Source organism: Orycteropus afer, unplaced genomic scaffold (genome assembly GCF_000298275.1).
Source record: "Orycteropus afer afer isolate SDZICR_OR568_19922 unplaced genomic scaffold, OryAfe1.0 scaffold00250, whole genome shotgun sequence".
NCBI lineage: Eukaryota > Metazoa > Chordata > Mammalia > Tubulidentata > Orycteropodidae > Orycteropus > Orycteropus afer.
The window spans coordinates 5,255,858-5,278,293 of NW_006921837.1; the positions used below are offsets into that span (position 1 = coordinate 5,255,858).

The 22,436-nt window shown below is 39.2% G+C and overlaps 1 protein-coding gene and 1 pseudogene across 1 annotated transcript in view; both read left to right on the forward strand.

Annotated features, from left to right (window-relative positions):
* The window catches only part of ULK4 (unc-51 like kinase 4), a gene marked incomplete at its 3' end in the record, with an annotated part of 718,552 nt that overhangs the window by 666,298 nt on the left and 29,818 nt on the right, over window positions 1-22,436 (forward strand). The window lies entirely within an intron of this gene.
* Window positions 15,346-15,805, forward strand: LOC122150823 (annotated as a pseudogene).

The window sequence follows — 22,436 nt, forward strand, 5'->3', positions numbered from 1 at the left end:
GGAAACAACCTACATGCCCATCAGCAGAATAGTGGGTGACCAAACTATTGTACTTGCACATAATGGAATGCTATGCAGCACTAAAACATAATGTAGAATCTGCAAAATACCACATAATATGGATGAACTTGGAGGACATTATGCTGAGTGAAATAAGTCAGTCACAGAAGGACAAATACAGTATTCGTTCATTGTTGTAGGGGGTCAAGGATAGGTTTATATATGGAGGGAAACTTTCTTTGTTGGTTGCCAGGGGTGGGAGGGGAGGGGAGGGAACACTGCAATAAAAAATAAAAAAAAGCATTGACCCATGTCACTTTAGTTTTGTGTATTTCACTGTATATAAAGTGTATTTCAATGAAATGCATTTAAAAGTATGTAATTATTCTGAGTTTATAAATATAGATATATTTTATTTCTATTGTTTATTCTGTTGGTTTTTATATATGTAGACTAAAATATATTTGAATTTGTATTCCTACACAATCAATACCAATCGTACGGAGCTCAAGTAGAATAAAAATGAAATTCTTTGTGCATTAGCTTCCAACCTGTCTCTCTTAAAGCAGACTAAAACCTAGTCATTTTTTGGAGGAAGTAAGTTACAAAATTCACTCTTTTAAAGTATTCAATTAAATGGTTTTTAATATATTTGCATGGTGTGGTGTAACTATCACCACTGTCATAGAACTAGTGATATATGTAGAGAGAGAATTTTATGTCAAAGAATTGGCTCACATGATTGTAGGGGTCTGGCCTGTCCCATAATCCATAAATCAGGCACCAGGCTGGAGACTCCAGCAGGCTTGTGTCCCAAGATCCATAGGACAGGTTGACGGAAAGTTTGAAGAGCGAAGTGAGAGTTCTGCCAAAATATCTGTTTATAGTTGGGGGCAGAACTCACCCTAGGGAAACTCTTTCCAAGTTCTTGATTGATTACATGATACTGTTATGGAAAGTAATTACTTGACATTAGATTACATTATAGAAAGTAATCTACTCTGCCCAAGGCCAGCTGATTTAATCACATTTACCTGCTCCATGAAAGTAACTAGAGTAGTGGTTGGTCAAATAACTGGGAACCATAGGTTAGCCAACTTTACACATAAAAATAACCATCCCAACTATAATCAATTTTAGACCATTTTCATCACCCAAAGAAGAACATAGAACCTTTAGCAGTCATCCCCATCCCTGTCACCTTCTGCCTCTTATGCTAGGCAGTCAGTAATCTACTCTCAGTCTCTATGGATTTGCCTATTCTGGACATTTCAGATACATAAAATCATATAATGCATGATCCTTTATGGTTAGCTTTTTTCACTTAGCACTCTGTCATTAAGGTTCATCCATGGTGTAGTATGTGTCTGTACTTCATTTATTTTTATTGCCTAATCTTCCATTGTGTAGAATATTATCTCTTCATCAGTTGATGGACTTTTGAGTTTTCACTTTCTGACTGTTATGAATAATGTTGCTATGATCATTTGTGTACAAGTTTTTTTTTTTTTTTTTAAATGTGGACTTACATTTCCGTTTTTCCTAATGTATACCTTGGAGTGCAATTGCTGAGTCTTATAATAACTCTTTGTTTAACCATTTGAGGAACTTTCAACTGTTTTCCAGTGTAGCTGCACCATTTTTCACTCTTAACAGCAGTGTCTGAGTGTTATAATTTCTGCATATCGTCACGACCCTTGTTATTACCTGTCTTTTTTTATTATTGCCATCCTAGTGGTTGTGAGGAGCTCTGGTAATGTAGTGGCTAAGGCATTTGACCAGAAGGCTGGTGGTTCAAACCCACCAGCCACTCCTTGGAAGGAAGATTGGGCAATCTACTTCCGTAGAGATACTGCCTCTAAATGCAACGAGGGTTTGCTGTGAGTTGGATCTGACTCGATGGCACATAACAACAACAACAGTGACGACAACAGTGGTTGTGAAGTGGCTGGTGATGTTGAACATCTATTTATGTGCTTGGTCATTTTTACGTCTTTTTCTGGAGAAATTTCTATTCAAATCTTTTGCCCATTTTTATATTTGGTTATTTGTCTTTTATTTTTGAGTTGTATGTGAGTGGACATCTTAGAATTATAACGTGAGCAAATTGTGTGTGCAACATTGTATTACTAATGATAAGATGTGCCCCAGGAAACAACCCAAATGATCCTAAGTTTGGTTCTTGGTAAATTGAAGGTGTCGTAAGTCAAGAATTACCTCTATATAATTTGCAAATATTTTCTTTCATTTTTTGGATGTTTCTTCACTTTTTTAAAAAAGTATTGTCATGTACAAATTTTTCCATTTGTCAATTATGTTGTCACTTTTTTTGGTGTCATATTTAAGAAATTGTTTACTAATCCAAGTTCATAAATATTTGCACGTATGTTTTCTTCAAGGAGCCCTGGTGACACAGTAGGTAAAGTGCTCAGCTGCTTACCAGAACATGAGTATTTCGAACCCATCAACTTGCTTCGCAGGAGAAATATGTGACTATCTGCTCCCATAAAGATTTACAGCCTTGGAAAACCTATGGGACAGTTTTACTCTGTCCTATAGGGTCACTAGAAGTCAGAAGCGACTCCATGGCAATGGGTTTATTTTTTAGAGGGGAGAGGGGGAGCAGTTTTATGTTTTCTTCTAAGGGTTTTGAGGTTTTAATGCTTATATTTAGGTGTATGACCCATTTTAAGCTACCGTTTGTATATAGTGGGAGCTCTGGTTAGCAGTCAAGTGCCTTAGGCATCTTGTTAAATGAACTGTATTTCATTTAACAAGATCGTGTATTTAGAAAATCATAATACACATACCCCCACACATAACTAACAGAGCTTATAAATGAATTCAGCAAGGTTACACGATAGAAGATCTTCGGAAGGAAGACTGGGCAATCTACTTCTGTAGAGATACTGCCTCAAAAACCCAAGGAGGGGTCACTGTGAGTCAGAGACAACTCAACGACACATAACATTTGTGTATAGTATGAGGAGAGGTTCAACTTCATCCTTTTCATATACAAATATCCAATTGTTTCATCACCATTTGTTGAAAAGATTATTTTTCCCCCAGTGAATTGTTTAGACATCATTGTCAAAAATGGATTGCCTGTAAATGTATGTGTTTATTTCTATACTCTCAATTTTATTCTATTGATCTATATATCTATCTTTATGCTAGTACCACACTATCTTGATCATTACCTTTGTAATAATTTTGAAATCTGTAAGCTTCAGTCCTGTAAATCTGTTCTTTTTCAAGATTATTTTGGCTGTTCTGGGTCCCTTGCTTTCCTATATGAATTTTACGACTAGTTTTTCAGCTTCTGCAAAAAAGGCAGCTGGAATTTTGATAGGGATTGAGTTGAATTTGGAGATCAACTTGGAGAGTATTGTCTTCTTAACAATATTATATCTTCAATTCATCTAAATAAGGTATTTTTCCATTTATTTATGTTGTCTTTAATTTCTTTCAAAGATACTTTGCAGTTTTTCTTTTTTTGTAGAAGTTTTGGCATTTTTTGTTAAGTTCAGTCCTACATGTTTTATGCGTTTTGATGATAGTGGGATTGTTCATTTCAATTTTGGATGGTTTATTGTTAGTGTATAAAAATACTTGTTGTTACTGTTATGTGCCGACAAGTCGGACCTGACTCATAGCGACCCCTCCTTGGGTTTCTGAGGCAGTGTCACTACGGAAGTAGATTGCCCAGCCTTCCTCCTGAGGATCTTCTATCATGCAACCTTGCTGAATTCATTTACTAGCTCTGTTAGCTGTGTGTGTGTGTGTGGGGGGGGTATGTGTATTATGATTTTCTAAATACATGACTTTGTTAAATGAAATGTGGTTTTTCGTCTTCCTTTCTGATCTGGAGGCTTTTTATTGCTTTTTACTGCCTAACTTCCTTGGAGAGAATTTCTAGGGTAAAGTTGAATATAACTGAAGACAGCAGACATCCTTATCATTTTCCTAATCTTAGGGAGAAAGCTTTTATACTTTCTTTATTAAATAGGATAGATGCCCTTTATCAGATTGAGGACATTCCCTACTATGCCTATTCTGTTGTATGTTTATATTATGAAATAGTATTGTATCTCTATTGAGATGATCATGCATTTTTCTCCTTCTATGAATGCAATGTTTTATACTGATTATTTTTGGTATGTTGAATCAACTTGCATACCTGGGATACTTCCTATCTTTTGGTGTCTAACTCTTTTTATAATACCAAATTCTGTTTGCTGGGATTTTTCTTAGGATTTTTGCATCTATGTTAATAAGGGACATTAGTCTGTAGTTTTCTTTCTTTCTGATAATGTTGTATAGTTTTGCTACCAGGATATTACTGACTTCATAGATTATAACCTGTTATATTTTTTTGGTCAGAAATTGTTAATCTTTCTTACTAGAAATCTTAATAGATGTCAACTGTGACATTAACTGGTTCTGGGCTTTTTTTTTTTTTTTTTTTTTTTTTTTTTTTTTTTTTTTTTTTTTTTTTTAATGATCCATTCCCTTGTTAATAGTTCTTTTAACATTTTTCACTTCTTGAGTCTGCTTTGGTAGATTATGTCTTTCTAGAACTTTGACCATTTCATGTAGGCTATCCAGTTTTTGGCATAAAATCCAAACACATTGCCAGTGAATCAATTCTGACTTATAGCAACCCTAGGACAGAGTAGAACTGCTCCATAGGGTTTCTAAGGCTGTAAATCTTTATGGAAGCAGACTGCCTCACCTTTTTTCCATATTTCTTCCACAGAGTAGCTGGTGGTTTCAAACTGATGACCTTTCAGTTAGCAGCCATGCGTTTAACCACTGTGCCACCAGTGCTCTTTATTGGGTGGCATACAGTATTTCACAATAATGCCTTATAATTGTGTTTCCCCTGTAAGATCTCCTGTGGCAGTGTCCCCTCTCTCATTCCTGATTTTGATAATTTGAGTCTCCTTTTTTTCCTACTAAGTTTAGCTAAAGAGTTGTCAATTTTATTAATCTTTTCAAAGAACCAACTTTTATTTTGTTGCTTTTTGATTCTGTTGATACTTTGTATTTCATTTATTTCTGACCTAATCTTTTCTTTAAACAGCTTTATTGAGATATAGTCTACATAATCTGCAATTCACCTATCTGCTTTCTTATTATTTATTTCCTTTTCTTCTCCTTGCTTTGGGCTTCATTTGCTGTTTTGTTTTTGTTCTTTTTGCCTTTTAATTTCTTAAGGTAGGTTACATTACTGAGTTGAGATCTTCCTTCTTTCTCTATGTAGTAATTTATAGCTACAATTTTCCCTCCTGATGCTTCTTTCATTGTCTGCAGTAAATTTTAGTATACAGGTATGCGTCACTTAATTTCCACAATACATCTCTTAAAATAGGATGTTATGTGATTTGAACGATGTGCAAACCCCATATTAAAACTTTATGGGAGCCTACTTCCAGTTGTCCATGTTGATGCTGCTGCTGCTGCTGGTGTTGCTGGTGGAGACCAGAGGAATGGGTGGTGGCAGCAGTGGCAGGTGAGAGGGCAGCGGTGGGAGTAGAGCCCGAGGAAGGGAGTGGGTTGGGCATGGAGTACACCCGATCCCACCCACTGCTTCACTCACCTCGGGCCCAGCAGCCCCTGCCATCACAGCCTGCGTTCCTACCATATAAAATCTGAGAGCCCACCCCCAGAGCCATGTCTTCTGCCTTACCTGCCTTTATTGCACCCTTGGTTCAGTGTTGCAAGCATTTGCGTTTGGAGTCTTTTAAATCATTAGGAGGAAACAATTTTTTAAAATAATAATAGTTAAAATATAAACCTTATGGGACCATGGGCACAGATGTAAATGCTGTTGGACATTTCTGTAATGGATGTTAAGCAACACATACTTGAATTTTGTTTTCATTTTAATTCACCTCAGAGTATTTACTAATTGCCTTTGTGATTTTTGTTGTTGTTGTTGTTGTTTTGTTTTAACATTTTGACCATTGGCTATTTAAGTACATTGTTTAATGTCACCATATTTGTGAATTTCTCAAATTTCTTTCTGTTTTTGATGTTTAATTTCAATATATTTTTACTAGAGAAGATATTTTGGATAATTTCAACCATTTTAAGTTTATTGCAACATATTTTATGTTTTAATATGTGGTCTCTCTTGGAGAATGTGCCGTGTACACTTCAGAAGAATGTTTATTTTGATGTCGTTGGGAGGAGTGTTCTGTAGAAACATGTTAGTTCTAGTTCACTTATAGTATTACCAAGCCTTCTATTGTTGATTTTCTATTTGTTCCATTTATTGTTTGAAGTAGAATGGTAAAATCTTCAACTATTTATTGTAGAATTGTCTATTGCTTCCTTCATTTTTGTTAATTTTTGTTTCACATATTTAGGGATTTTTGTTGTTGTTAGATGTGTTTATGTTTATAACTGTTATGTTATATCTTCTTGATAGATTGACTGTTTTTCATTGTAAGATGTCCTTCTTTGACAGTCTTTCTGCTCAGTTGCCAAACCTTCTACAGAAGGCATTAGATGTTTCATAGAAAAACTGCTTTTATATTTCATGCCTCTAAGTTTTCCTATTTGTCCTTCCAGCTTCATCCAAACCAAAACCAAACCTGTTGTCTTTGAGTCGATTCCAAACTCATAGTGACCCTATAAGGAAAGAGTAGAACTCTCTCATAGTGTTTCCAAGGGTATAGTATTTATGGAAGCAGAGTGCCACATCTTTATTAGGCATAGAATGGCTGATGGGTTTCACCCGCCAGCCTTTGAGTTGGCAGCCAAGGGCTTAACCACTGTGCCACCATGGCTCTTTGGTAACCTCTAAAACCATCACTAATTTTGCATTCACCTAGTAGAAGCCATCTGCCTGCACCAAGCCCAATTTTCACCTTTTTTCTAGAACCAGCCAGTACCCCTGGGGGAAAAATAATTGGAATCATCAACTCACCTTACAAAAGATATCCGTTTTCTGGGATTTTAATTCACTTAGTTCTTGATGCTTCTGTAGCTCCCTAATGACATTAAAAACATGATTTGTTATTTATCTGCATTTTTCTAGTTGTTGAGGTGGTAGTATTATTTTGCATGCCCTGTTATCTCCTACTAAAGCACTAACTAGTGTCCTAATTCATTATTTTTGGTTGCTTTATGTATTTATTTATTTTGGGTAACGTTGTTTTTCTAGCTTTTAAATTTGGTTCTTAACTCAATTATTTTTACTTTTACAATTTTTATTACTTTTTTTTGTTTTGTTTTTAATGTGCTTTGGGTGCAAATTTATGGAGTAAATTTATTTTACATTCAACAGTTCATGTACATTTGATTTCATGCCTGATTACCATCCACGACCACAACAAACTCTCCTCCCCTCCCATCCCTGTGACCACCCTCTCCCTGTGCCCTTGTTAACAATGCATTCCTGTCTGTCTAGCTTTTTCTGTGTGTAAGTGCTGCCCCTCTGGTGCCCCATGGCCAATTGCTCTGTGGGGTGTATCTCCCTGGAATAGGCAAGTATATCACCCTGGGGTTGGTGTTCTGCATGTATGTCTTTGTACCGTTGGGCTGGGAGCCAATCCATGGGAGTGAGTCCAATTCTAGGGTAACCCAGGGCTGTAGTCTCAGGGATCCATCAGACTCTATCTGACTAGTAATTCTGGTCATTTTTGTGTTTTTGTATTTTATTCCAAGTTTTTCTTCCCACTCTATCTGGGATCTCCAGTTTTGTTCCCTTTCTCTGAGTAGTTTGCATTGGTAGCCACGCACCATCTAGCTCTTCTGGTCTCAGGGTTCATCTTATCCTTGGACTAATTGTTTCCAGATGTCTTTGATTTTCTTTACATTTCTTTGCTTCAGATGAGAGGAGACCAATAGTTGCATTTTAGATGGCTACTCAAAAGCTTTTAAAACCCCAGTTGCTACTCACCAAAATAGGTTGTGGAACAAGATTTTTATGTACTGTGTTGTGCCAGTTGAGCATGGTGTCCCCCAAGACTCTGGTCCCAAATTGGCAGGCCTGGTGGTTCTCTCTCTAAAGGTGTTTGGTTGTCTCTGAGAGGTCACTCATCTCTTGTCTTTTGTTGACTCTGTGGTGTGTATGTGTGTCTAATTTTGGAGCACAAGTGTATGTGTAAGATTATCTTCAGCTAAATCTATCCTTGGTCTAGGGTATATTCCTATTCATTGATCCCACCTGATCTTCTCACTTACCTATGCTTTCATCTGTAGCCTGGTATTTGGTTAATGGTGATGCAGTACTGTACATATACTATTATTTGCCTCTGTTATCTATGTCTAATGTGCATATTTCAGTGTCCTTCCTTTCCCCAGTGTCATCATGCTGGTCACAGACTCTTTCCATACCATCCCTCCCCTTACTGAAATCAACATATTACCCTCAACTAGTCCAAAATTTTCCCTTCCCTTCCCTCCCATCCCCAGTTACCTACAAAGTGAGTTTCCTTCCCTAAGTAAACCGTTCCTTGACGTTTTACAATAACGGGCTTATACGATATTTGTCCTTCTGCGATTGACTTATTTAACTCAACATAATGTCTTCCAAATTCATCCATATTATGAGATGATTTGTGTATTCTTCATTATTCTTTAATGTAGCATAGTATTCCATTGTGTGAATGTACCACAGTTTGGTTATCCATTCATCTTTTGATGGGCATTTAGGTTGTTTCCATCTCTTGGGTGTAGTGAATTGTGTTGTAATAAATATGGGTGTGCATATATCTGTTCATGTCCTGTCTCTCACTTCCTTAGGATATATTCCTAGTAATGGTATTGCTGGATCAACTGGTATTTTTATTTTCAGTTTTTTAGGGAAATGCCATACCATTTTCCACAGTAGTTGTATCATTTTGCAGTCCCACCAGCAGCGTATGAGAGTTCCAATCTCTCCTCAACCTCACCAGCATTTATTTTCTGTCTTGTTGAACTTTGCTGTCATTGCTGGGGTGAGATGATATCTCACCGTTGATTTGATCTGCATCTCTCTAATGGCTAATGATCATGAACATTTCCTCATGTGTTTGTTGGCTGCCAGTATATCATCTTTAGTGAAATGTCTCTGCCCATTTTTGAATTGGGTTGTTTGTCTTTTTTTGAGGTGTTGAAGTTTTTTTATTAATACAGGTTTTAATGTGACATTTTCCTCTGATAATTGCTTTAACTATGCTTTGTAAATTCCAATATGTTATATCTTCATCATCTGTATTTTCATAAATTTCTATAATTTTGGTGTGTATTTCGGCAGTGTAGTAAATTACTTTGTGTGGCTTTTCTACCCATAAGTCTTTGTAAACTCCAAGGTGGAATTTGCTATGAGCAACTGAGGAGCTCCTGATTGCTGAAGGTTCCACCTGGAGTATTTCTGTTGGGAGTGGCACAAAACAATGTTCTGGGAGGTGCCCACTCTCTCTCAGGTGCTTAGAGTTCTGATGCCATAATTGGCTAGTTTGACCACCCTGCTGGGCTCAAAAGGAGGTCTCCTAGAGGCAGAACTCTCTCTGACTGCTGGTTGAGGGACACACACTCCTGAAAGAGACACGTGCTGCTGGGAAAGAGCCGCAAGAGACACGCATCGCTGAGTGAGACACCGAGGGACCAGCACTGCGGGAAAGAGACTGTGAGAGACTCTTGGCTGAGGGACGGTGGGCTGGGAGAGAGACTGAGCGTTCTTCCTGGACTTGAGTTGTAGCCTGGTGCTTCCCTAATAAACCCTGTAATCTGTGAGTTCTGTGTGGCCACTGCAGTGAATTATCGAACCCATGAGATATGTGGTGGGTGCTTTGGGAGGAACGGTTGGTGAAAGGGCTGGAGGGAGGCAGCATGTTTGGCCTTGCAGTAATAGGCCTTGGTTTACTGCTGGTAATCCTGTCTTCCTCTTGTGAGATTAGAGGAGGTCAGAACATGTGGCCTCCTTGCCGTTTTTGCAATTTCTCTTAAGGGTTGTTTAATAGCATTGAAGAAAAAATGCTTGTTTTTGATTTTTAACTGATTTCTAGTTTTAGTGCATTGAATGTATTTGTATTTTGTGGGGTTTTATTTATTTTTTATTTTACTGTGATTTGGGTAAAAATTTGTAGATCATGTGGATTTTCCCATTCATTAATCCATACACTGTTGTGTGACATTCACTGCAGTCTCCACACTGTAACAGCATACTTTTCACTTCTTCCCTGTGCCTGCTACTTCCCTTTTTCCTCCCTTCCCATCCCCTCCCACCTTCCTAGCTCTATCCCTGGGCAAATGCTGTCCTTTGGATCTCAGATGTTTGATTGTTCTAATGAGTGCATACCCTCTTATATTACTGTTCACCTTATAGGCTGATCTACCATTTGATTAAAAGTTGAGTCATGAGGCTTAAGTTCAGTTCCTGTCTTGAAGATTGTCTAAGGGCTGTAGTTCTCTACCAGTCTTCATTAGTTCAGTAAGCCTGGTCTTTTTATTATTTTTAGTTTTCTTCTATGTTTTTCCCCATTTTATCAGGGACCTCCTGTTTTGATCCCTTCCAGAGCAGTCAGCAGTGGTAGCCAGGCAATGTCTTGTTCTTCTGGTGTCAAGGTCATGGAGGGTAGAGTTCATGAGGTCTGTTAGTCCCCTGGACTAATTATTTCCTTGCATCTTTAATTTTCTTCACTCTTCTTTGCTCTGGATATGTAGAAACCAATAGTTTCACCTTAGACAGCCACTTACAAGCTTTTAACGCCCAGTCACTGCTCACCACAGTAGGATGTGGAACATTGTGTCTGTGGACTGTGTTAGGCCAATTGACCTTACTGTCCCCCAATACTACAGTCCAGAGCCTCCATACCCATTGATTCAGTCCCTCTTGGTATGTGGTTATGACTAAGAAGTTTTCATAACTTTGCCCCTGTATGCTCTAGTACATTCATGGGTATATTTGTAGCACATATGAATACATAGGTAGAAATATCCTCTGTCAAACTTAATTTGTGGGTGTAGTCTAATTCACCTTCCCACCCTGTTCAGATTATCTGTGTATCCATTTGTAAATTATTATTACTATTATTGCAGGATTGTGTGTGTAATAGTATTCACCTTTGTTGCCTTTTGCTGTTGTGTTCCTCTCTGTGTCTTACACTGCCTTAGTCATTTTGTGCTAACCTCCACCTTATTGTACATTGCCTTTCCTTTCACCCAGGTCATCATGTGTCTACCCTCTAGTTGGTGGTTGACCCTCTCTTCCCCTTCCATCCCTGGAAACTTTCATAGAATGATACTGTATGTAAATCTTTTCATAACTTTATACTGTAGTGGTCTCATACAATAATTGTCCTTTTGCAGTTGACTAATTTCACTCAGCATAATGTCATCTAGGTTCATCTGTATTATGAGATGTTTCACAGATTCACCTTTATTCTTTAACATTACACAGAGAAGGTGGTGGCACTTGCCCCATGTGTGGTGTAGCAGATGTGGATGGTTATGTTTGAATATGGTCACTGGCCACCAAATGCTTGGGGGTGGTTTAGGGAAGAGTGAAAAAAGTAGAAGAAGAAGAAAGAAAAGAAAAAGAAAAAAAGGAGGGGGAGGGAGGGAATACCTAAGAAGAAAGAAAAAGAAAAGGAAGACAAACAAACAAAAGAAATACAAAATAAATGTGGCATAGTACTGGTGCAAATGACAGCCACCTTACATGGCTGTGTTGGAAATGTGGCACTCACTCCATGGGAGGATGTACCACCAAATACAGAGGATCAGGGTGGCACTATCGGATGCAGAGGTGGTGATGGAGAAGGTTCTCCATCAGTCAGTTCCATAAAAAAAAAAAAAAAAGAAGAAGGAAAAGAAGAAAATGGGTGTGGGGGGAAGTGGAATAAAAATAAAATAATAATAAAAAAAAAGACAAGGAGAGGAAGAGGGAATAAGTGAAGAGAAGGGAAGAAAAAGAAAAGTTTGTGCAAGTACTAACCTGCCAAACAGCTGCAGCAGGAACACAGATGGGGCATGAACAAAAACAAAGAAAACGTGGGGTGAAGAGGAAGAAACTAAAGGAAACAAAGAAGAAATCAAGGGGGAAAAGAGGGAGGAGCTAAGTAGCATCATACTGTTGAAAGTGCCAGCCACCAAACATGTCAGAGTGTGCACTTCTGACCAAGGAGGGGTGGGGACAGGGAAGACTGAAAAACAAGATACTTCTAGTGGAGGGGGTGGTTTGATGGGTGGTTGTGTAGGTGGGGTGGGGAGGGCTGCATCTCTGGTCACCAGGAGGTCATGCAAGGTTAGGGGGAAGGAAAAACTTCTCTGGTTGCCTGATCATCCATGTGGGCAAATGGAGCCAATTATCTGGTTCCTGCTCAGATGGGAATGTTGCTTGCAAGAATTCAGTATGGCCACACTCTGCCAGTTAGCAGTTTACTGCTCTCTGTTCACTGATTTAATTTAGTCTCTTCCTCTTCTTGGTACTTCTTTATCTTTTCCTTTGAAGATCAGGGATCCAGGATTGTCATCTGTGGTAGTTGTGTGTCAACTTGGCATAACCTAGTTTTGAGTGACTAGGTAGCTGAACGTAGTTATTCCCCATGATGAAACTGGCAACCAGCTTTATGGTGGAATCTACCATGAGCAGCTGAGGAGCTGCCTTGCAGATATAGTCTGCTTCCAGTACATGAGAAGCTTTCAGAAAAATCTTGAGCTTTTTGGCACACTTGGATCCTGCATGAAGCTGAGTTTTCATACAGCAGCCTACCATGTTGTCTGCCAATCTTAGGACTGTTTCTGGATTTGAACTAGTGGCCTTCATGTTGCTTAATAATCTTGGGACTATGCCATTTTACTTGTTGACCTTGGGTTTGTCAGCCTTAGCAGCCAGCAGCTGCCTAGGCTAAGAGAAGCCTCCAGTTCCAGAGGGCCGGGAGCAAGAGGCAGAGCTGAAGCCTAAGGTCGAGATGTTTTCACCCAGCTCCTAGAGCTTGACACTTTGAACTTGGACTTCTAGCCTCCTAAACTGTGAGAGAATAAATCTCTGTCTGTTAAAGCCACTCACTTTTGGTATCTTCTATTAGAGCAGCACTTGATAACCAAAACATCATCCATAGCTGTTTCGTAGTTTTTGAATCTTTGTTGTAGAAGGTCTAGATGGTATATCTACCTGGAATACCATCTTGGCCCCTACCCCAATATATTTCTATTTTGGGGAAGATTTATTGATGTCCTCTCTGAGGCATAGGATATGAATTTTCAATGAATACTCTGTATGCACTTACAAACTGTTCTCTCTTACTCTTTATTTATAGAGGTCAGAGTTTGACATTTATCTATGTGATGTATCTTATTAAGCATGTTGTTTAGGTCTTCTGTATTGCAATTTTTTCATTCATCATCTTAGATTAAGAGAAGTGAATAAAGTGCTTTTGTTATTGCTATGTTCTGCTTATTTCACATATTCTTGTTTATGAATATTTGCTGTTGTGTTGTTGGGTGCATACATATCAATAATCATTTGTCAGTAACCATTTAATTTATCAATAACCATTTTATCTTTATCAAGTTACCCACAGCTAAAATTTGTTTCATAAATTAATTCTTTACCATTTTCCTTTCTCTCCAGACTTTAGTATAAAGTTATGATGGGAAACCAGGCTGGATTTATGTCTGGTCATTGTATAATCTCCTAATCTCTTCTCCTTGTAGGTATCATTCCTTCTAAATGAGAGTTGTTCTGGTTACCTAGTGTGGCTCTGACAGGAAATATACCACAAATGGGATGGCCTTAACAAACAGGAGCTTATTCTGTTACAGTTTGGAGGCTTTAAGTCCAAGTTCAAAGTGCCAGGCTCTAGGGGATGGGTGAAAGCCCCTCAGCCTTGGGCTTCAGCTCTGCCTCCAGCTTCCAGCTCACAAAGCTAGAGGCTTTTCACTCATTCAGCTTCTGGCTGCTGAGTCTGCCAAGCCCAAGGTTGACAAGTAAAAGAGGCACAGTCCCGATGTTACCAAACCACACGGCAGGCCATTAATTCAAGTCCATTGTAAGTCCCAAGGTTGGCAGAGCATGGCAGGCTGCTGAGCAAAGACATGGCTACATGTAGGGTTCAAGCATGCCATGAGCTCAAGACCATTTGCCAAGGCTTCTGCTTATATACAGGAACCAGACCACATTCCCTAAGGCAACTACTTAGCTGCTCATAGTAGATTCCACCATGGAATTGATTGCCAGTCTCATCATTGGGAATACTACATCCAGCTGCCCAGCCACTCAACCAGGCCCAGCCAAGCTGACACACCAGCTGAACTACCACAAGAGTTTTTCCTCATTAAGTACTATTAAGCTATATAATACACCTGACCAACATTTGGTCCAGAGACCCCTTTAATTAGTGAATTGTGTTCCCAGTTAGGTTTCACAGCTTTCTCATATTGACATTTTTGGAGGCAAATATGCTTTGGAAAGAATCTTTAAAACACCACCTGTAGATACTAACAGGTGCTTCCATTCCCTGCAGAGACCACGGTGAACTGCCATTCCTATCATCTTTTGCTGTGTCCTGTTTTTGTGTACCTTATGACAGATTGCATATTTGTTTCCAATTCACCATACTGCATTGTAGGATTCATGTCTAGGTGGTTTTGCAGGATTATCCTGCTAGAAGCAAACAGTCCAGCAGTTCTTGTGAACTGTAACACAGAGCATTGGAAACACCACGACATTCCATCAACAAGCAGGGTTGGGGAGTGAGCATGAAGGCTGGAGGAGGTGACTGGTGGTACAGGACACACGAGCAAATGCAGTGGATCTGGACATTCTTTTGTCAAGGCTGCCGTAGAAGGTGCTGCCTGGTTGAAGATGGTGTCTTTTGCAGGGGATACGTTACTGTTGAAAGCGACTCTAATTGTACTGCTTTCCTCACAAATATAAGGCAGAGTAGTCATCTCCCTGAATGGTTACTTCCTGATTACAGAATGGGTAAAATTATAGATGATCCATCTCTTCTTATTAATTCCACAGGGTTTCCTAGTGGAAAATAAATTAGACTTATTTATGCTAGCAAATCAAATTGCCATAAAATACAGAGGCAAAATCATAATAAAATAATTTAGTAAAAACGGGAGCTAAGAGTATGCTTAATGGATCATGATTAGATTTAATTTTCTTACTATTTCCATCATTATAGCTCCATTATCTTTCCTGAGACCTCATTTAGGCTTCCTGCCACACTGCAGCTCTGAGGCATTTCTAAGCAGTTCCATTAAAAAAAAACAAAAATAGCTAATAATATGCTCTTTCATTTTTGCTATTAGATATCAATATTTCACATGCAGAATATCATCTATTCTCTTACTCATCTCATCTTTTAAAAGCCATAAATAGCAGCCCTTTTTACGAAGATGGTGCCAAAAGTGAAGAAGGAAGGCCCTGCCCCTCCTAAAACTGAAGCCAAAGCAAATGTGTTGATGGCTGAGAAGGCAGTGTTGAAAAGCGTCCACAGACAGAAAAAAAAGAAGACCCTCTGACATCACCCACCTTCCGACGGTGGCTCTGAAGACAGTCCAAATATCCTCAAAAGAGCGCCTTCAGGAGAAACAAGCTTGACCTCTATGCCATCTTCAAGTTCCCTCTGACTACTGAGTCTGCTATGAAGAAGATAGAAGATAACAACACACTTGTGTTCATTGTGGATGTCAAGGCCAACAAGCACCAGATCAAACAGGATGTCAAGAAGCTCTATGACTTTGATGTTGCCAAGGTCAGACCCTGATCAGGCCTGATGGAGAGAAGAAGGCGTATGTTCAACTAGCTCCTGACTATGACACTCTGGGTGTTACCAACAAAATTAGAATCATCTAGACTGGGTCCAGCTGGCTAATTCTAAATACACATTTTTCCACCACATTAAAAAAAAAAAAAAAGGCCATAAATATCATTATGTATGAGCTTTCACACAAAAGAAATTTCATTTTAGAGTTGAAAGCAAAACTAAGACTTCCTAATGAACATCCCTACAGTGCAGAAGCTGTGAGCGTTCTTGAAAATTCACCTAGTTATCCCTTTGCCTTCAAGCATGTTCACAGTTAAGTCCTATTGTAGATAGCGGAATCAGTAACAGTGATAGTACTAGCCTTTTACATATTTTACAACTTTATAGATAGAAATAGTTAAAGACCTTATAAATCTTAGCTACCTTATAAATCTTTGGAAAATATTGACCCTTCTATTTGATGTTAAGTTCTGGCCTTTCCAACCAGGGACACAAAACTTAGGTTCTTTCTGAAGACTATAGCCAGACACTCAGAACCACTGGACCAAGTAAAAGTACAAAACAAGGAAATGAGGTCAAGTTATGAAGGCCGTGTCAAATGAATTAACGAGCCCAGAACACCTGGCAGTGAGTGAGGCCCCATGGAGCTTACCTTGAGTCTCACCAAACACCCTCCTGCCACTCTGCTGAAATGATGTACCCAATATCTATGATTTATAATAACAGTGTATTTTGTGGCTTGGTGCATGTTTTGGGCACTTCATAAGAATCTAGGGCAGACCTGGCTAATATACTGCTTTTCAATACAGACTGTTGAAGGAATGACATTCAGTTGTGTGCAAAAGAATATCACTTATTTTTTACTTTCTTCATAGGAGCCCTGGTGGCTCAATGGTTAAAGTGTTTGGCTGCTAACCAGCAGGTCAGTGGTTCAAACCCATCAGCCACTCTGCAGGAGAACGATGTGATAGTCTGCTTCCGTAAAGATTTACAGCCTTGGAAACTCTCTGAAGCAGTTCTGTTCAGCCATATAGGGTGGCCATGAGTCAAAGTCAACTTGATGGCAGCAGGTTTTCACTTTCTTCAAAGTAGCCTCTGTTTTCTGTAACCCAAAAGGATATTAGTAGGGCACACTACTCAATGAATAATCAACGAATGTTCACATCTAACTTTGTAAAAGGTTTTGTGTATATGTGTGTGTGTGTGTTCTAAAATTTCCAGTTTCATGTTCACACCTTTGCTATATTTATGTCGGAGCTTAGTCTCAATCCATTCATTCTGCCCAAGTGATTTAATTTATTTATTTATTTTCTGTGAATTCATAAACATACTCTTTTCTGCGTCACTACCCAGAAATACATTTCCTTGGTGATGAAGTTGAACTTCATGGCAGCTCAGCTAGATACCTGGTGTATAGGATTCTTTTAGGGGGCTGAAGAAAGCCAGGATTCTGAAGGAAATTTTTTCCTTATAATACATCAGAATTTCATATTGTTCTTAGGTTGATTGGTGTTATTTTCTGGGAAAAGGTGAGTGGGGAACACTAATCTTGTGCTAAAGCATATGTGTAAATGAACTGTCAAAATCACAGAAAGATAGTTGAGAGAATATTTTTTTTGTTTTGTTTGAATACAGATACAAAGCATAAAGATTGTTAAAATTTAATGTTATTTAACCTCTCTTTCAAATATTCTCCCTTTGTGTTTTTTTCCTGGAAGTAATTTGGAAAGACACAGCATTGGGCTTGCTATCGAAATATGTTTGGAGCAGAAAAGGACCTTGGGAGGTTAGCTGGAGTCCTCAGGCAGATGCATTCTCACTGGGCCTGTGTTTATGCATCTGTAGGCTGAATGCTTTTGTCCCTGCTGCTTGCTACCCAACACCTGGTTGAGGCAGCAGATGCAGAATGGGGCATGGGAGGCTCTGCTTCCCTCAGTGGCTGTTGGGGAAAGGCTCCCTGTTAACTATAAGGCTTTAAACAGTAGGTATTAGCTGACATAAGATTTTGAGGTTTTGCCTCTTTCCCAGACTTTGATGGATCTGGTGAAACTGAGTTGGGCATTAAGGTGCAAAGTTGGAGCTGTATGCATCTTTCTCTTCTGTGGAGTTCCCTGCCCTGTTTTGTTGAACTTCAGAGCATAGTGAAATTGAATATTTAAGAGTTGAAACTACATTAATTTTGAATATACATTGTTTCTTCTGCCTCAAAAACATAGTTGCTTTTTCTTTCTTTTTTTCTGACTTTTCACTTATGGGCTGAGAAATGAGATTCTAAGCTTGACAAATAAGATTCACTAATCATAAAACCGAGTCATCCCTGAACAGTATATATATGTCCCTAAAGCTCAAGATTATTGAACAATACCAATGTCACACACAAGTAAAATTTTGCTAAAGATAATTAAAAAATGGTTGTATCAGTACATCCACAGGGTCCTGCTAGAAATTCAAGCTGGATTCAGAAGAGAGCACCAGATGGATCTTGGCTGAAAGCAGAGACTACCAGAAAGATGTTTATCTGTGTTTTATTGACTATGCAAAGGCATTCAGTTGTGTTGATCATAACAAATTATGGATAACATAGTGAAGAGTTGGAATTCCAGAACACTTATTTGTGTTCATGAGGAACCTGTATATAGACCAAGGGGCAGTTGTTTGAACAGAACAAGGGGATACTGCATGGTTTACAGAAAGGAAAGTTTTGCATCAGGGTTGTATCCTTCCACCATACTTACTCAGGCTGTATGTTGAACAAATAATCCAAGAAGCTGGACTACATGAAGAAAAGCATGGCATCAAGACTTGAGAAAGAGTCTTTAACAACCTGCAATGTGCAGATGACACAACCTTGCTTGCTGAAAGTGAAGATGACTTGAAGATGAAGATCAAGAGACTATATAGCCTTCAGAATGTATTATATCTCAACTTACAAAAAACAAAACTCCTGACAACTGGCCAATAAGCAATATAATGATAAATGGAGAAAAGAATGAAGTTGTCAATGATTTAATTTTACTTCGATTCACAATCATGGAAGCAGCAGTCAAGAAGTCAAATGATGTAGTGCACTGTGCAAATCTCCTGCAAAAGACTTCTTTAAAGTATTAAAGAGCAAAGATGTCACTTTAAAGACTCAAGTGTGCCTAACACAAGCCATGGTATTTTCTAATAGCTTCATATGTATGTCAGAGCTAGACAATGAATAAGGAAGACCACATAAGAATTGATGCATTTGAATTGTGGTGTTTGTGAAGAATATTGAATGTCTCACAGACTGCAAAGAATGAACACATCTGTGTTGGGGGAAGTGTGGCCAGAATCCTCCTGAGAAGGGAGACTGGCCGGACTTCATCTGTCATATCTGGATCATGTTTTCAGAAAGAACCAGTACCTGGAGATGGATCTCATGCTTGCTAAATAGAGAGTTGGAGAAAAAGGGGAAGACTTTTTTTTTTTTTCTAATTGTGATTTGGGTGAAATTTTACAGAGCAAACTCACTTTCCATACAGCAATTCACATACACTTTGTCTCATGACATTGACTACAATTTACTCCAGTGCAACAGCTCCCCTCCCACTTCTTCCCTATAGTTACCTCTTCCCTGTGCCCATCCCTCCATGCACTCCTGCCCCCTGAGCTGTCTCCCTGTGCATACACAGACCCTCCTTCTCCCATGATTGTTGTCTCTAAGGAGTGTATCTACCTCAGGTAAATGTTCAACTCATATGCCTGTCTTTTGTTTGGCTGGAAGCCACAGGTGTGGGTTCAATTCCAGACCTGAAGGGCAGCTAGGGGCCATAGTCTCAGTGGGTCCACCAAGCTCTATAAGATCAGCAAACCTGGTCCTAGGAGAAGACTCTTGACGAGATGGATTAACACGTTGGTTGTGATGTTGGGCTCAAGTATGGTAACAATTGTGAGGATGGTGCAGGACCAGGCAGTGTTTTGTTCTTTTGTACATAGGGTCACTGTGAGTCAGAACCAACTTGACAGCACTTAACAACAAAGCTTGGGAACATCTCCTGAGGATCAACACCCCTTCTCTGCCCACCTTACACAAAAACAGCTTATGACAGCAATCACCGCTGATCCTCCATTGTGGGAGGACTCTGTGCCAGCCAGTAAATCTGAGGAGACCACCTATCTAGTCATCAGCAGCTCATACCGATTTTGATGCAGAACAGGACTGTGACATCATTATACTTTGTACACACAAGAGCTGGCCAGTGTAAAATACAAGAGCAAGAAAGCAATCCCGACGTGTGCTCCATGAATCAAAAAGCAGCTCAAGGTGCTTTGGGTTAAAGAGAATCAGAGAGGAGATTACAATTGCTTTTTTCCTCATCTATTGAGCATGTCATGGGTCACCCTGAGAAAATACTGTTGTTGTTAGTTGCTGTCCAGTTGAATCTGTCTTAATGGTGACTCCATGTATACAGTGTATGACTGTATAGGGTGTTTGGGTTCCCAAGCCTGTAATCTTTTTTTTTTTCTTTATTATTATTACTTTTTTTGAATTCTGATTTGCGTGAAAGTTTACAGGGCAAATTGATTTTCCACTCAGCAATCCATACACGTTCTATTTTGTGACATTCACTTCAATCCTACAATGTAACAGCGTTCTTCCCACTTCCTCCCATGCCCACTCCTTCCCTTTGTCCTTCCTCCCAGTCCCCTCCTACCTTATTAGGTACATCCCTGGGAAAATGCTGTCCTCTTGATCTCATATGCTTGATTATTCTAACGAGTGCATACCTTCCTCGTATCCCTCTTCACATGCCTTTCTATTGATTGACTGAAAGTTGAGCCATGAGTGTTGAATTTGGTACCTGGCTTGAAAGATGTCTAAGGGTCACCAGTCTTCATCTGACCAGTAAGCCTAGTTTGTTTTATGATTTGAGTTTTGTTTCACATTTTTCTCCCACTCTATCCAGGACCTCCTATTGTGATCTCTTTCATAGTGGTCAGCAGTGATAACTGGGTACCATGTAGTTCTTCTGATCTCACAGTCATGGATGCTGGGGGTTCATGTGGTCCGTTAGTCCTTTGGACTAATTGTTTTATTGTGTCTTTGATTTTCTTCACCCTTTTGGTCTGGATAGGGAATAATAACTACAATTTGCACCTTAGTTGGCTGTTCACAAGCTTTTAAGACCCCATTCCCTGCTCAACAAAGTAAGATGTAGAACATCTTTGTGGGCTATGTTATGCTTATTGGTCTTAGTGTTTCTGGAGACTTTGGTCCCAAGCCCCATGCCCAGTGACTCATTCCTTCAGGGTGTTTGGTTATGACTAAGAAGTTTTCGGAAGGAAGGTTGGGCAATCTGCTTCCGTAGTGATACTGCCTCGGCAACCCAAGGAGGGGTCGCTATGAGTCGTGTCCAACTCGATGGCACATAACAACAACAACAACAAGTTTTCATAACAAGTTTGCAATCATAATGGAAGCAGACTGTGACATCTTTTTCTGTGGAGTGGCTGGTTTGTTTGAACTACTCACCTTTCAATTAGTAGCCAAGCACTTATAGAGTACCTCTCTGAAATGTTAGTCAGTATTTGGAGGTTCACAGTGGTTGGCCATGCACTAGTTCTACATTGACCCACTTTTAGCAAAAACATCAGTTTCAGATTCAGGTGAACAGTTGCCTTGTGATGGAGAGACCTTTTGGTTTAGCAACTGTGCTATTGGGGTTGTGCTCTGACCTCAGTCTGAGTGGACTAAATTTTTCTTCTTGGGGAAATGTATTGTCCCTACTTCTTTGACTGTCATCCATTTTCCCACATGGCCAAACTCCCCTTAGCATGTCATTGCCTTTGTCTTTTTATTAATATTATTATTTTAAACATTTTATTGTACTTTAGGTGACAGTTTACATAGCAAATTAGTTTTCCAATCAATAGTTCATACACAAATTGTTCTGTGACATTAGTTACAGTCTCTGCAATGTGTCAGTACTCTCCCTGTTTGCTGCCTGGATTTCTCATTTCTGTTTGTCCAGTTCTCTGTCCCTTCCTGTCTTTTCATCTTTGGTTTGGAGCAAATGTTGCCCTTTTGGTTTCATATAATTGATTATTTTAAGGAGCACATTCTTCATGCATGTTATTCTTTGTATTATAGTCCCATCTATTATTTGGCTGAAAGGTAAGGTGCCTTAGTATCTGTTTTGATTTCTGATTTTCTCTTTGACCTCATGGGGAAAATTTAATCAAGTCTTGATATCTGGACTCTTAAAGCTGAAGCTCATTTATGGAATACAGCAATTAAAAATAAAACATCACAGTCTTCCTTTTCACCTCCTCCCTACTATTTCAGTCTTAAATTCCAGAGCAGTCTCATGTCAGGACTGTTGCTTTGATGCAGAGACAGTGAATGTGATGAAATTGGCATTCTTCAGATGAATCTTAGATGCTCAGCATATACCGAGGACTCATAAAGGTTCCAGAGCTGTTGAAGAGGATAGGGCATTGGTGGTTTAGTGGTAGAATTCTCGCTTTCCATGCAGGATTCCCAGGTTCAATTTTCAGCCAAAATACCTTATATGCAGCCACGACCCATTTGTCAGTGGAGGCTTGTGTTCTGTTACGGTACTGAACAGGTTTCAGCAGATCTTTCAGACTACTATGGACTAGGAAGAAAGGTCTGGTGATTTACTTCCAAAAATCAGCCAGTGAAAACCCTATGGATCACAGTGGTTTAATCTGCAACCAATCATGGGCTGG